We start from the raw sequence: 12241 nt of genomic DNA on the forward strand, positions 1-12241 counted from the left end.
GATGGTAAGAATAGTAAGTGTCATCATAGGTTAGCTTTGCAATCAAGCTTCTTATTGTTGTTTGTTTCCAATATAATATATGTGTATTAACTAATGGTCAACTTCCAACACTCAGTTAAACTGAACCAGCATGGTTCTTGGTGCAGAAGGCTCACCTGAGGATTGTTGCCAATAGCGTAAAAGAAGAACTGGAGGGGAAGATGGTATGCTGTTGATTCTCCTAGAGAAGATCCTCACCCGGGTTTTTCTGTTATGATATCAGCTGTTCTCATTATTAGAGGAGCTTGGGCTCTCTGGGGAGCTCTGGTCCTTCCCATGAGTGTTGCTTCCTGGTTCAAGTGCAGATCCCTCAGCGTGCGGGCACAGATCCTTCTTCCCACCGGCACAGACTTTCTGGCTTGCCCCGCTGACCTTTGGGCCTTCCCAGTGTAGATCCTTAATATAGGCTTGCATGAGATATTGTTGTGAACTCTCAACCTCCACCTGGAATCATGGAGGACATAGCTACGGGCTCTAGGTTTTCATATGAAATGATGCAGGACACTGCTGTAGGAACCCAGGCTCTTAGGTAGACTGTTTGGGTCTCTAGTGTGTTGACAGATCACTTGATATCCTCTGCATTTGACTTTTAGGTGAATATTATAAAATAATTCTATAAATTTGTATCATATATCAAATCTATTTCCTAACAAACCTTCACTACAACAGATGGGATGTGTCTATTTTTAAAAGATTATCTAGCAGACAAAAACTGGCAAATTTCCTTAAATACTTACCAAGTCATTTTAATTGTGGTTTTGTAGTTCTTGAAAATTTTACTGTTGCTGTAAGCAAATAGTTATCTAGTTAAATTTTAAAAACAGATGCATCGAGAGCTGTTAAATATCTCCATGAGTTCAAATATGTTTTCATAAGAGCTGTCTTGGCAGGAAGCATTACAATTGCTGAAAAGACTGCTTCCATTAAGACATGTAAATTTTAAATTACTATTGTAAAATGCTAGGGAAGCAATGTTTATCTAGGTTTAGTCCTTGATTTTCTGATATGCTCTGAACCAAATAAATTTTCCTTCCCTTATATATTTATTAGAAACCAGGAAAGAAGCCCATGGTAAGGTGCTTTTGGTCACTGATCTGTAATTATATTTATACCTCAATCATTTATTGAGGGCTTGTACTGAAGAAGAGAGAGATCTTTATAGTTAATAAAAAAAGAAACCAATAGTTGTGAAAGCATATTTTATTGGCAGGATTTACATTTGTCATTACCAACATATAATATGATCTTTGTAAATCCATGGAATTGGTTGATACTGGCTGTGAATTATAGTATTTTGATCTGATTGCAGCAATCACAAACATCCTGGTAGTGAAACTGAGTATGTACTCTCTCTGAGAGTTCTTTAAGTGAGACTTTATAGGTAGTGGCCCATGGTTGTATTTTATGATACTAAGGAATAATAATGGAGCTTATCTGATCTGAAGTGAAAGTTTTCCCACAGGCATAGAAAGCACTGCTGAGTAGTTGCTGCTAATAGTAATATGAATACAATTCATGTTCACTTCAATGTAGGTGTCTGTGGTCATGTCAGTAGGACTGAACAATTTGAATAGTCAAGTTTATGGTTCCAAACGTCCCTAATATGATTGTGTTGCATGTTTTTCTGTGCTATGCAGTCAGTATGTTGTTTCTAGATATACACTGTCACCAGTAGAGACTAAATTACTGGAACTATATTGATCCATCAATAAACTTGTAGTAGACATCCAGTAGATATGGAGAATCCAGTAGATACGAAGGAAGAGGAGTTTCTCAGGTAAAGAAGGGGCAAAATAGCAGAGTAAGAGTCAAAGTCAGAGATCATTTGTGGCCAGAAGGAATTCTCCTGTCCAATGACTATCATTAAATGGTATTTCCTGAACTGGGAATGGTTTGGTTCCATCTCCTGAATGGTAGGATCAGATTTATTCCACAGGATCTTTAATTGAGCAAAGTACAGGGATAGGAGATTGAGAATTCCTCTCCACATTAGTGAGAGGGAGGGTGTTTATGCTAAATGATGAGTAGATTCAGGCTGAAAATTGTTCCAGAATCACTGATTCACATCAAATACTTCTCAAAATAAGGAAGGAAGTGATTATCCTCTGGGTTTTCAATGACAAAGAAAGGAAAAGTGTAAATACCAAGCTTCCTTTTTCTATGAGTTAACAATGTCAGTGCTTTCTTGTTAGTGAAACTGGTGACTGCATTGTATCTTTTATGGGTGAATGCACCAGCAGATGTTACAACAGCTTTGTTGGTACTAGCGGCTCCTAGTAATAAGCACTGAATTCATCATTTAAATATAGTATTGTTATGGCATAGGTGCATGATCGTCTAATCTATGGCCACTGTCTTGTAAGTATTCTTCATAGCCTTTATTTGAAAAGTCTATTTTATCTTTTTATGATACCTATTGTGGTAAGATAACTTGTAGGGGGTCACTGCTCTGTTTGCTTTGTGGGAGACTTGATATGAGTACGTACCTAGTAGTTCTCCCAAAAGCTTGAAAATCTGTTTTGTTAAACTCTCAACAGCATTTGCAGAGGTTGGTGCCTTGCATGGATAAGTAATTAAAAGATCTATGTTAGTAATCATCATAATTAAGATATAACTAATGGCTTTTTCCACTGCAGTGAGAGACAGTAAAATCAATTTACAGTTCTGATGGGGCCCTTCTTTGTAAATGTTTCCTCCAATGAAGTATTACAGTACCTTGATTTCTGTCAATCTGGTAGGGTCTCTAATGGCTTTATATAAAAAATGTCTTTGCTGAGTTGCTCCTCAATTAACAATCCATTTTATAATTCCATGAGGAATAAAAGGTATGGCCTGCTTGTGCTCACCAATAGAAGGGATAGGATAGATTATTTCAAAATTCTGAGGGGTTCTTCTCCTTAACAAATTTACTTGTTTCAGTGGCTTGGTTATTTTGTTGGCCTTAGCTCATTTTTTGCCTCTTCTATGATTTATTTTGTATAAACTGTAGTGTAATTCACAAAGTTGGGTCTCACCATACTCCTCTTTTATTAGCACATGTTTACAGTACAGAGTGAATACATCAATCCTGGAGAAGTTGTACAAGTACATATCTTTGAAGGAGGACATAGAGTAATGTCTTCTGCAAAAGCAAATTCAAATAACAATATAGTCATACTACCTTTATAAAGGTTTCTCCTCCCAACTCTGCTTAAGTGATCAGCCTTGGCCTGGTATCTCTGGATTATTAGCTCATTTACCTGCCAACCTGCCATTGGTAGGGCCCAAAGAGAGGGAAGTGCTTTTATCTCAGAAACTTCAAATCTTCCGGCATGGGCTTCAAAGGTGTGTTGAGGTATGTAATTTTCTTTTTCTATTTAGTCCTACAGGGCAGACTGATCTTTCTCATGGAGCCACATACTTCTAACCACAAAAGTCAGTTAAAACAGCATTAGTTCATTCATTCATTCAAATGACAGTGCTACTGCTATTTGACTCAATCAGGCACTTGGAGAGCCATACAAAATAAAAATGGAATATTGTACAAAGCAATATCGTGCCAACAAAGTAAATATCACATTGTATCTCTAGTGTAAAAAACAATAAAAACTGAAAGAGTAATAAGATCCAAAATATATAATATTGTAAAAGTGAAAGTGCTCTAAAGATAAAATGGTGCCTATAAGTGTGTAAGATAGATGAACATATTACTAAATTTCTGTTGGATTATTGAACAGAATGGTTTGCACTGTCAATGTTTGAGTGTCTATCCACTTTTTGTGCTCTGATTTTGTCTTGAACAACTATTTCTAAGATGACTATGTAATGTATCAACTAGTGGTTTCCTAGTGTTATTTTTTTTTTTTTTTGGATTCTGTATTATTCTAGCTCTTTTCTATTTTGTTGTCTTTCTTTCTTTCTTTTTTTCTTTCTTTCTTTCTTTCTTTTGATAAATAAATTTAAAATTTAAAAAAAATCATACCAACTGAAGATATTCAAAAATTTTAGTACCAATCATTTGAACCTATCTTGGATAACTGACATAATGACTGGATGAGCTTCATATCAATTTCCTAATCAACTCCAATATTTTTTCCTTTTTTCAAGAGAATCAGGAGCTAATCGAGAGGAAAATGCCTGTGATAATCTTTGTTTGAAGAACACTCACAGCTTTACCTGAGCAGGACATCCTCACAATGGAAAACTTTCTAGAAGGAGGCAAAGGATTTCCCAGAGAAAACTTGGAATCAGTGAGAAGGCCTGCATATTTAGATAATGCTATTCAGCAGCATGACAGGAGGTCTCTGGGTCAGAAAGTGTTAAAGAACTTCAGTGACTCAAGGTCTTTTATAGCTATAAGATTCATTTTTATCTATGGGTAACAGATGTTAGTTGAAATTTTGCAGAGAATGCAAAACAGGCTCTGAATAGCTAAAATTTTGTTTATTTTGGGATACATTTGAAACAACTGACTATGTAAAACTCAAGTTAAGTGCCAGCTGGCTTTTGAGCTAATAGGTTCCAGCCATCTGTGAAGAAGTAAACAACATAGGGTCAATACAAAAGGTCATCTTTGGCTTCTTTATACAACAGTGCCCATGTCAGGCAGTGAATACATGAGCTTGTTCAATTGTGAGTGTCTTAATATGAGTACAGCTGTCTCTTTCAGTAAATATGCATGTTCACGTGGCCAAAGAAGAGTATGATCACATGTGCAAATATCAGCATGTTTGTGTGTGTGAGTGAATTTATAAACATATTTTATTATGATGTTTTCAATATACGAGTATATTTGAGAGAAACTATGAGCTTGTCTGTGAGTGCACATATCTGTGTGAGTCAACTTGTAATGTGGCACATGAATGTGAGCACATTCACCTGTATGAATGAATGTGTAATTACATTTGTATGCGCTTGTTAAGGTGTACATATATTAGCATGAGTGAATTGCAAACATGAACATGTTAGTATATGTGAGCTCTGTCAAAAGACTCTCAACTGAAGGAGCAAAAGGAAGCTGAAATGCCATTCACATATGATTAATCAAACCATGTATTGTGGCACAGGAATGCAATCAGCAAAAAGAGCACTCTTGCCTCTATCTGCTCAGAGGAGCCACCCTATATGCTATTAGTGGTCAGGACTAAAACTTAGCTATGATACACTGTTGTGGCATACCTAGATGTCTCTGAAAACACTCATGTGGTCATAGGTGGGGCTTCTTGGAAGTGACTGGATTTGGGCTATGTGATTCTGGGATTAAGGTTTTCACACTGGAATGGTGTGTTGCCCCAGGGAAGGTAGCCTGGACAGCATATAAGGGACAGGAAGACGATTGGTACCATTACTTGCTGCTTGTTTTCTGCTCACTGCTTTCCATGCCATGAAGTGTTATTTCACTTCTATGACAATTTTTTGCCATGCCATCCTACTTTGGAACCCGCTGACTATAGAGTGAAGCCTCTACAAGCTGAGATGAAATAAACCTCCTTCTTTAACTTCAAGTGTCAGGTATTTTTTCTTAGTAACTAAAACATATACTTACATCTCTAAAAGTATAGCCAGAAGAGAAGCCTCCAGATAAAGTGCCTAAGTAACATTTTTGGAGTTCTGAACTCTCTGAAGAATTTGGGAAGGCAAAAATAGTGTTGGGAGTAACACTTTCATTTTCTATTACTCATCACAGTGCCAGTGCTTAAATAACAAGTATATGAAACACTAGATGAAAACATTCACTCCCTGACCCTACAATATCTGGGTTTTTATGTCACAGAAGGTGCAGTAGTAGATGAAGCCCTCAGAGAACTGCTTTTCATAGCACTGTAACAACCCAGTTCTCTTGTCCAGAGGGAAACTTTTCTTACATTCTCTGGCTCTTCCTCATCCTCTTTTCACCATTCCAATCCTCAAGAAAGTAATAAAATTATTAGTTGAACCTAATCAAGGCATAGTCATTATGGCTGTGAACTTGAGGAGTGGGAAAATGGAGGAGTCAGTTAAAGTTTGAAATTCTGTTCTGGCTCAAAGCAAAGAGAAATGTAGTATGAAGCATGTTGGGACATATCACACAGACTTCTGAAGTTCCTAAACTCTAAAACACTTGACCTAGTTTCCCTGAGGCCTTGCCTGAAAATAAGTAGTGAGATGGGAACTTGTAGTTCTTTATAAGGTATGTGCCACTTTTTGGGTACTACTTGCCATACAGACCTAATAGAGCTGGGGGATAGGCTTGTACTCAGCTTGCCTGTGGAGCAGGCAGTGTTTCAAATATCTTAAAATAATGTCAATATACTGAGTACTATTTATTCAGGCAGTACTTTTATCTTACAATCCACAATTCTTTATTCACATCCCTCTTCCTCTTTGTCCTTGTTTCCCTACTCATCTCTGTACAGTATCAGCTCTTACTCTCTTACTGCATCTCTCTTCTTTTTGAGTAATCAATTATCATAACTTAGACTATTCACTCCTGATTCCTATAGTCTCATTCTCTTAAAGAATCAAATCATAAACCTACTAAAGTAATACTTTCTCCCAGCTACAACCTCTTAGCAATTTGCCTCTTGCCTCCACAGTGTGTGCTCTTCTTCTCTTCCTCTGGGTCTCCTCTCTAGAGTATGCTGCAGTATACGGACCTGTTAACAGCCTCCAAAATCAAAGGCCCCACAACATGTTGTTCTGGTTGATTGTCTTCTTCCACATATGACGTGTACTCTACAAGCCCTGTGCTTAGACTCCCAGCTGTAGATTGGAGTGAAGGCCTCAGTCCAGCATTATTGACTGACCTGAAAAATTCAGGAAGGAAAAATTAGTGATGGGTAAGGCAAAAATAGTGTCCTCAGAGATGACAGTAATATTCAGCTGAGAGCATCATTCAAAAATGGCATTTAGACAACTATATCTGCTGCTGTAGGTAATCAAGAATACAATTGTACCATCTATGGGGCTTCCTTACACACTCGTGTGAATGAGTGCACACACATATATATCCCAAACATAGAGCTTACAATATGATTTATATCTTTTAAAAGAAACTTTCTTTCCTGTCTTCATCTACTATTTGGCCAAATTAATTCAAAGACCCACCTTTTTTCATGTATTCCAGTTCTACAAGTCAAAACAACTTAATACAACCCATTTCCTTCCACTGGAAGTTATAAAGTGTGAAGAAATTAATTTATTTAAATGACTGTAGTAAGATGCTTCAGCGATAATGTGGGCTACTTATACACATAATAATTCTCAAAGGTTTGCTTTTATCCTTGCTGCCCACTCTTGGGCTGCCCTGGGTCGCTTTAGAGATGTCAACCTGACCATAAAACAATGAGGAGAAGGCACATAGTATACTTACAAGATTATTGGGTAGCCTTTCCTGAGAAACTTGGGAATAAGGAAAGGAGCAAATAAAACAGCTACTACTGTAACACCTACCAGCATTTAGTCTAATTGGCTCAAATTCCCGTAAATCCAGACCTCTTTCCCACAAGAATATCTGTTTCCTCCCCACAGAGCCCTCCAAGAAAAGGCACTTCTGTCTTTTCAGGGTAAGGTCGGTAAAAGAGCCTGCCTTCTACCTTCTTCACTCCGGCTTCCAAGTCCCTAAGCACACACCTTTGAAACTTTGGGGTTGGTCTTAGGTACTCTCATTATGGAGGGAGCAATGAAACAGTGAGAAAGCTTCAGTCAAGTGAACAGCTTTAAAATTCAGGGATCAAGTTGATGACTTTGATTTTCAAGGAGCAGTAATTCAGGAAAAAAGTGACTAAAGCCTAATTTGGGGTTTTGTGATCAATCAACAGATAAAAATAGAGTTGAGATGTTTTTTTAGAAACAACATCAACAATATCCTGAGGGAGTTGAAGGCTTGAGGGCAGAGACAGAAGCATCTGAGACCTCAGCAAGGAAAGTGATTGCAGAGAAACCATGCACTCTGTTTAAATTAAATTGAATGTGGTAAGTTCCCATAGTACAAAGAATGAGTGTTCTTTGTTGTTCTTATACATACCAAGCATAAAATCCTATTTTAGAATCATAGAACCCTCTAGCCGATATACTCATGTCTCTAACCACACCAAGGGGTATATACTTTTGGCTTGGTGCCTTCACAGTAGAGTGAGTGGCAAGACAGCAGAAGGTCCCTTGCATATGAAATCAAACAAAGAGGTAAGAGAAATTCCAGGGGCAGAAAACAGGCCCAGGTTAATGAATTTTTGTACAGGAGGGCTCCTCTGTAATAGGTCTCTTTGGAGTCAGGAAGGTAGGATCTGGAGAAATAGAGGAGGAGATCCTGAGACATGCTACTAGTCAGTTTTCTGGGCAGACTGGTTTGCTAAGTCTCACTTTTATTCCACCTAACACAGAGGCTACAAGTAGCTGAAAGTCCTCAAGCATTTGAAACTTGGTTTTAGATGCATATCATATTTTTTCAGGACCCTGTCCTAAATCTTTTGAGGCAGAACTTTATTTGCATAATTTTCTTTAACAGCAAATACATTGTCCCTCAGTAAATACTACACTGCTTTTCAGAAAACAACTAGCAGAGAAAATCCCACCATCACATTTCCTGGGCCTCATTTTCTGCTGCACACATGGAGACACATCCATTCATGGGTACATATACATTTTCATCCCTCCTCCCTTCTACTGAGGAGTCAACCAGAAGCACAGCAGTAAGAAAAACTCCACCTTTTCACCTATGATTTATCTAGAGTATGAGGCACAAAGATTTGGTGCCTATTATCAGACAGGATAAAAGGCTGAGGGACAAATATTCTGAGAAGTAGAGAGGAGAAGAAGCAGGCAGATAGAATATTCTAGAAAAAAATCATGCATTCCAATCTTCTAAGAGTCCCACTATGCAGTCATCAGGGATAAAACTCTCCTGGCCAGTTGGTGTCCTTCTATCTGTAACTGATTTACCTACAAAATGTAACCTTCATACTTACTGTCACCTTCAACTGACCTAAGTAGTCTGTATTTTTACCTTATCATATTTCTCTACCTATAATGTGCTTGTACATTTTTTGTCTAAATCATGTCAATGTTGTTCTTGTACACTTACCTCTGTTTTCAGGTCTAGACATATGATATTTGAAGACAGGGACAGACTTGTTCATATAACATATATTTATGGCCTTCACCAAATGAAGCCATTTCAGATTCTTTAAGTGTGGACTTGCTTCAACAAAGGCATATTTTCTATAAGCTGGATTTTCTCTAAATTTGTACTTCCACTCTGGAAGTGTCTTAGGTGAATACAAAGAGCCATATTTGCAAAGATCTCTGATGCATTCACTCATCCAAGACATTTGAGGTAATTAGCAGTGACATTTTCTTCCAAAAGTTGCTTAAAAATAAGTACAGACCTCGAACATCACTGGATCTTGAAGAATCTTTCCATGCCAATGAAGCAATCAAGTCCCTAAAAATCCTAGTGTGTGTGTGTGTGTGTGTGTGTGTGTGTGTGTGTGCGTGTGCATGTGTGAATGTACGTGTGTGTGTGTGTGTGTGTGCATTAGAAGTCTTCTGCGAACTATAGAAACTCAAGACTGTACACAAACCTTGCCTAACTATACCTTTTCACCATAAGTACATGTTCACCTCTCATTTGTCATACAATAATTTATTATTATTTTTAATCATAATATTTTATTTTACAATATTCCAGTGTATACATGAATTATTACTGAATTAAATAATTGACTTTATATATATATATATATATATATATATATATATATATATATATATTTCCATCCTTTACTCTTGTGCCATTGAGCAGGATCTGTGGCCAAAAATAAATATTTTCTGTGTGATCCATATGTAAGTGCCTCACTGAGTAACATTTTCAGACATTAGCATACCCTTCCAAAAAAACTTGAAATCAAACAGAAACAAAAATGTGTGTCTTCAAATTTTCACAATGGTAAGTACAAAAATACACCCATCTCAAGCTACACAATTAGTCATAATAGTCTGACAATCATTTAGTCAGAGGCATTGTTCTCTGATTAAATCTGAGTCTATCATTTCTATCTGAAGTATCAAAAAGTCTCCCTGATCCATTCAACACACATACCCACACACCCTGGGAACAAGCTAAAATCCAAATTTAAACAGGTGTGTTTCCTGTCTGCACTTTGTATGTATCCCATAATCCTATACTCCTGTTGTGACTGCCTCTTAATATCCACCCTATTCATGAAGAAAAGATCCCCAACTTAAGAATATGGAAAAAAGCAATCACCTAAATTAAATCACTGGAAAAATAAGATTAATAACAGGTTATTATTGACATACACTTACATCTCTTGGAAGTACACAGGATTCCACACAGGGTCACATGTGGAAATGGGGTTATACTCATCAACACAGGATTCCACACTGGATTTCACACAGCATCACATGGGGTTATACTCATGAACACAGTGAGCAACCAGGGCCTCTAGGAGGCAGGATGATGTGTTCCTTTTTTCTGGGGAAGAATGTGACTGAATTATTTGAATAATCTGACAGATTTTTAGAGACATGAAATTACTCTAATTAGGGATATAGAGTAACTACAGGTAGTTTAGTGAATAAGGGGGGATTATTTGGCTACCGAACCTTCCCTGTGGGCATAGAGTGGGGAGTAGAATTTGCATTTGAGCCATCTGAGGCCCTCTCAGTTTTACCAACTGTTAAAGTACTACATAATTATTAATATTAATTAGGACCTTGAACGATAATTGATTTTTTTGATGTTTTCACATCAGTGCAAAATCCTGACAACTGAAATTTGTAGGGGGTTCTAAGAAATGATTTACCTAAGGCTGGGCATTTAGCTCAGTGGCATAAGCACCTGCCTTGCAAGTGCGTGGTCATGAGTTCAATCTCTGGTACTGGAAAAAAAAAAAGAAATGATTTGCCTACACTTCCTAGGGAAGCAGGAAAGGAGAAGGTCACATAGTAGAACAATCATCAATAACATGACCTTTATATATCCCACTTTATGGCCAATAGAGGTAACTGAAGAACATGTGTATGTCATTGATGGACAGAAGTACATGTCCTAGAAAGCATAAATTTAGACTAGCCACCAAAAGGGCTGTCACTTTGCATCTTAAATAAGAGCTCTTTGAGAAAATTCCTTTACTTTACTCTAGTTCACCTTCACTCATCTTAAGTCCACAAGGACATAAACACAAGACCTAAATTAATAATTTAAATTGGGGTGACCTCTGAGAATAACAAATCATTCAAATGATACCATCCTAGAAATTACAAGTCAAATTTTATTATCACCAGTTGACCCAAAAACCTTTGATCAACGGACCAAGTTACCTAAAGATAACAGCGCAATCCTATTTTAGAGCTAATGTTGACAATAGAGTTTATGACCTCAGGTTGGATCATGACATCCTAAAGGAGCAGCCGCTACTAAGAGTTCATTTGTTAACATGTTTATTATGGGATTGAAAATTTGTATGTTTCACTGCCAGGCAACTTGAACCGCCAGTGGTACATACATGACAATGTGTACCCCTCTACTATCACTGGTACAAGTTGCTTGATAGACAGTCTTGCAAGTACCACTGGTGGCACAAGCCAATGGGAATATGTTGAATCAATATCAGGAAGCCTATAAAGGAGGTGGGAGTTCCATTTACTGCCTTCTTCAAGAGTCTAACATTGAGTATTCTAAGAAGTGAAATCAATTCCTTGGTATAACAGACATTTGGAATTCCAAAGGAGACAAGAAGTAATCACTAAATAGTCAGCCCTCATTATTTGTTGATTTTACATATATCCTTATTATGTGTTGATTACACATAGAAGAATTGGCCTACTCTCAAACCAATGTTGTAAGCCCAGAATTAATACTCAGAGTACTTTATGTGAACATGTATAAAGTAGAAAAATCAGTACACATGTTCCAAGTTAAGACTGGGCATTGTTCTGCCTTTTGGTCTCAGGTTTTGTGTTATAAACTCATGTACTTTTTTATGTTTAGCAGTAGGATATTCAATTTTTATACTTTTGTTAATAATTCCACTGTATTTACCCCTTAGCCTTAATGTGCTATAAAATAGTACTAAGCACACAAAGCTTGTGATGTGCTTTACAGAGAAAATATCTGTTTCAGGCATGAATTATAATGCTGTTGTCCATTTGTTCAATGTAAATTATATATATATATATATATATATATATATATATATATATATATTATATATATAATACA

General features: G+C 37.0%; 1 long non-coding RNA gene across 1 annotated transcript in view; it reads right to left on the reverse strand.

The window, feature by feature from the left end:
- Positions 1–3042: 3042 nt before the first annotated feature.
- LOC134475479 (uncharacterized) overlaps positions 3043–12241 on the reverse strand; it is an 83974-nt gene continuing 74775 nt past the window's right edge. Inside the window, exon 2 of the long non-coding RNA XR_010046615.1 lies at positions 3043–6803. This is a non-coding gene — a long non-coding RNA (uncharacterized LOC134475479). The remainder of the gene's footprint in view (positions 6804–12241) is intronic.

The sequence above is a fragment of the Cavia porcellus genome, unplaced genomic scaffold (genome assembly GCF_034190915.1).
Source record: "Cavia porcellus strain 051 isolate PalLab524CR breed Dunkin Hartley unplaced genomic scaffold, mCavPor4.1 scaffold_3, whole genome shotgun sequence".
In the NCBI taxonomy this organism is placed as follows: domain Eukaryota; kingdom Metazoa; phylum Chordata; class Mammalia; order Rodentia; family Caviidae; genus Cavia; species Cavia porcellus.